Here is a 4788-nt window from a genome sequence, read left to right on the forward strand (position 1 = left end):
GATGAACAAGAATTTGGATCTAGATTTAATCTAATTTGAGAAAAAATGGACATCTCTCATACCCAAATGTTACAATGAACCCATATCTATAAAAAAAACACACATGGAAGTACACACACTTCCTTATAACTTATCAGATGAGTGGGGCAAGTAGCACAGGCTTTAGATGACCTGAGAATATTACATGTTGAAGCTTGTCTGTAAATTTGCTAAACCAAACTGTCTCTCTTTAGACAAGAATCCTCTCCTTGTTAGGATTCCATAAATAGCACATCTTCCTCTCTACTTTTCTACCTCATCTATGAATAGACTCAAATTTTGTGTGTGCTGTGGAGTGGAAGATTATGAAACTTCCTGTCTTTCTTCAAATATTGTATTGTGGGTAAACTTATGGTTTCAGCTGAGGCTTGTTCAATAAAGTTCTATCCCAATCACTGCTATAAGATTTGGGGCTTCTGTTATTCCCTCAAAGCTTCTATTACAATACAGCAACGGCTACAATGATGAAGCTGTTGCAAAAGGAACATTTTCAGGCTAGCATCTGCATCACAAAGCCAATTCTAAAGGAAAATTCACGCGGCATAACCAAGATTCAACTCATATCTTCAATTACTCCCCAACCACCTACTTCAGTGTTCTGCAAAAAATAACATGGAATTGCTTCACTTTTACTAAATTTGGTATTGAGATGTAACTACTGCACCTGTAACCAATCAGATATTTTAAAGTTAGGGCAGCAGACAAGTCGTAATGTACAGAGGTGAAACTATTTCTATAAATGAAATAATTTGCTCTTGAGCACATTCCACTTTACTGTACGCATGCACATTCCATATCACTGCACCTATACCTACATCGCCTTCAGCGAATTCAGTGCTGTCACGTGATTTATCTGTCAATGTAGAAAAGTTATATAAGTTATATGCTTTAAATCTGTTCATAGGGCAGTTCTTCATACCCTCCCCTTGACTGAGTGGAGCAGGAAGGGATAGAAAAGACAATTTAGATAAGCATCTTCAAAAATGCTAATATTGATGCATGCTTTCTTTGGATTTCGTGTAGACTGATCCCTTTCCCCACTAGAGGAGACTCCCAACCTGGCTGCCCACCCTACTGCTACTGCTACTGGTCCCCTCAGTCCCGAAGCTCTGTTTTTGGTGACACTTTGTGGTCAACCTAGTTAGCAATTTTGAGCTTCCTCATCTGGAATTCTTCTATGGCAATGAGTAGGCTATGGGAAAGGAGGGCAATCTGTGTTGTGCCCTACCCAGAGACATCCTACCACTGCGTCACTCCCCTGCTACTGCACGGCCCGTCATAGCAGACTTAGCCAAGAGGGCTGAAGCCTGGTAGACTCCAGCAGAGAAAGGATGGACCCTCCAAACCCCTTCTTGGAGAGACCTGTCAAAGAACTGCTGCAAGCTTGCAGCACCTGGGGGCTCAGTCAGTTGAGTGGCTGACTCTTGACTTCAGCTCAGGTCATGATCTCAGGATCATGAGATTGAGGCCCATGTAGGACTCTGCATCAGGCATAGAACCTGCTTAAGATTCTCTCTCTCCCTCTGCCCTTCCCCTCACCCCCCAACCCATGGCTCAATCTCTCAAAAAAAAAAAAAAAAGGAAAGAAATGGAAAGAAATGCTACAAATTCTTTTTAATCTTAACTGGAGTGGGGCAGAAAAAGAAAAAAAAAAGAAATCTTTTTTTGTCCCTTCATGCTAGTCTAATGTCACATTAGGAGTAACGTCCTTTTGGCCTTATCTACTTAGAGTCTGGCATTTTTGTTCTTGACAGTGTGTGTTTGCCAAAGCAATGATTACCTCTGGGGAAAGGGCTAATAGGTAAGATGAGGACAGGGTGAGCAGGTCATCCAGGAAAGGCATATGGATATTTTCCACTGAAACCTCAGATACCAGCAGCCTCCGGGTTAACATTCATCGAATCTTTTCTTGTGTTGATTTTATTTTCATACTATAATATTTTGAAGTTTACAATAACCTATGGGAGATAGTGGGCTCTGTAGAAAAAGCAGAGCTTAGGAGACAGGTAGACCAGGTTGCCTTTAACTAGCTGAGTAATATAAGCGATTGAGTCTTTCTCACAGATGGTTTGTGAAGTTGTCTTAAGCACTGAGCATGTAGAAAATTAACTTTGTTTTTTGTATTTAAGCATTCATTTAAAATATTAAATTAGTTGATAATATTACTATTCAATTCAACTGGCCATTCTAAAACTTCTGCTCTAAACTGTCAGTTCTAATATATAGGTTGATTAAGCTCTAAATTGTCATCGATCAGGTATTGGCAACGATGCAGAGAAATTGTCAGTCTCATACATAGTTCATTGAAAGGCAGTTTGCCAGAAGGAAATAAAATCCTTTTATTATGTGCACTTTAACCTAACAAATATACTTCTAAAAATTTATCCGAGGAAAATAATTGTATAAGTCTGCAAAAATGTAGGTGTAAATACTTTTATCATAGAACTTATACAACTAAGTATTAGGACAAATAGGGAATTAGTTAAATAATTATATATTCACCCAGCATGTATGTATAGAAGAATGATGTAATTCTATTTATTGACTTGAAAAAAATCACCACCACACAGTGTCTGTCTGTACATACATACATAAAAACACACACTACAGGGGCACCTGGGTGGCTCAGCGGGTTAAGCGGGTACCTTCAGGTCATGATCCTGGCATCCTGGGACAGAGCCCCACTTCAAGCTTCCTGCTCAGCAGGGAATCTGCTTCTCCTTCTCCCTCTGCTTCTCTCCGCAGCTCATGCTCTCTCTCTCTCTCTCTCAAATAAATAAGTAAATAAAATCTTTTTTAAAAATCATACACTACATACATGTGCACATGCATGTACACAAACATATACCACATAAATTCTACATCAGTATTTAAATAAATATGGAAACATCTGGAAGACTATATACTATAATCAATGGTAAACATAAGGTATCGCTATGGATGACTCAAAAATATTTTTCCCTATCATTGAACTTTTTGTAGTAAATATGTATCTTGTCTTGAATTTCCAAGAAATAGCGATTCATGTGCAAATACTTTATTGAAGAAGAGCTTTCAAGAAAGAACTTGGAAGGAAATGAGATCATTCTTTCTCAGAAAGAACTTGGAAGGAAAAAGGAAGCAGAATAACAAAGAGGAAGAAACTGAGCCAGAATGTCAAGCTTCAGCCTCATCCCATGGGAAGTTTTGGAGCAACACAGAGTAAGCCCTACCTCCACATCAGGAAGCCAGCTCTTTGTACGGACAGAGTCAGCCCTTGGTGATCAACTACTCCCAGGAGTGTGCATAAGTAACCTCCTGAGCAAAGGGGCTCCCTTGGGCTTAGGGCACTTCATTGGAGAGGGGAGCAGTTTTGTCAAGAGAAACCAACATTCATGGCAGCTGTGGGGAAAATGTACCAGATTGAAAAGGAGATCTGTGTAGGACACCCAGTCTTCTGCAGTCTCTACTTTGCACTGTTTAAAATTCTTGCATTAAATTCACTACATCCAGGGGCACCTGGGTGGCTCAGTGGTTGAGTGTCTGTCTGCCTTTAGCTCAGATCATGATCCTGGGATCCTGAGATTGAGTCCTACATCAGGCTCCCTCCAGGGAGCCTGCTTCTCCTTCTGCCTATGTCTCTGAATCTCTCTCTGTGTCTCTCATGAATAAATAAAATATTTATTTTTTAAAGATTTATTTATTTATTCATGAGAGACAGAGAGAGAGAGAGAGAGAGAGAGAGAGGCAGAGACATAGGCAGAGGGAGAAGCAGGCTCCATGCAGGGAGCCCGATGTAGAACTCGATCCCAGATCCTGGGATCACGACCTGGGCTGAAGGCAGATGCCCAACTGCTGAGTCAACCAGGCGTCCCAAAAAAAGTCTTTAAAAAAAATTTACTACATCCAGACACAGGTTCTTTAGAATTCTTATTGGTCATAAGAGCACATGAGTGGGAATTACATCCCTCCATACCCCTTAAAATTGATTCTAAGACCATAGCTGAGACTCATCATCTCTCTCATCCATCATCCTTATTAGATCCTCCTCTTCCTCTGACAGTAACTTGCTTCTGGTGGTATAGATGTCTTGCCTAGTGGTCTGACCTATTCCCGAGGAGCCTGATCCCATGGCTAGGGCCTGATCCCTTCCTCACAAACTATCATGAGAGTACTCGATGCCCAGTGGGTCATCTGGCTGACAAACATACTCCCTCCTTTTCCTCACTATGTAGCAGCATCCCTACTTCCCCCAAACGATCAGGGTCAGTAGCCTGGCCTTTACAGTGACTACCTGTTTTGCTTACTGGCCTGCTGGCATAAAAATCCTAAGTGACCAATAGCAGCCATAGTTTTAAGTTTAGTGGGACTCTGGTGCCCCTAGGGAAAGTGTGAGACCTACAGAGCCTAAAGTTGCTAGGAGAGAAGCAGACTGTTTCTAGTGGGACATTGAGAATGACAATGAATGAAATCATTCCTCCCTCTACCACATACTTCGGCTCCCTGCTTACTACTTATCAAAATCTTTTAATATCCATTATTTTAAGGTACATACAGAAAAATGGTATTATCTCCAAGCTGGCATCTCTGCCACTGCTTCAAGCGACACCTACTTTTACCCACACCTACTTTCCCATACAGTTGGTCCCTTAGTCTGAGGCAGTATCAGTCATCGCTCAGAAGCATCCCAGGGTGTTGGGGTGGGGATAACCACCAGAGCAGAGCTTGAGCCATTAGCACCTAGCACTCCCAGCAGCTGGAAGATAGGTA

The sequence above is a fragment of the Vulpes vulpes genome, chromosome 13, assembly GCF_048418805.1.
Source record: "Vulpes vulpes isolate BD-2025 chromosome 13, VulVul3, whole genome shotgun sequence".
Classification (NCBI taxonomy): Eukaryota; Metazoa; Chordata; class Mammalia; order Carnivora; family Canidae; genus Vulpes; species Vulpes vulpes.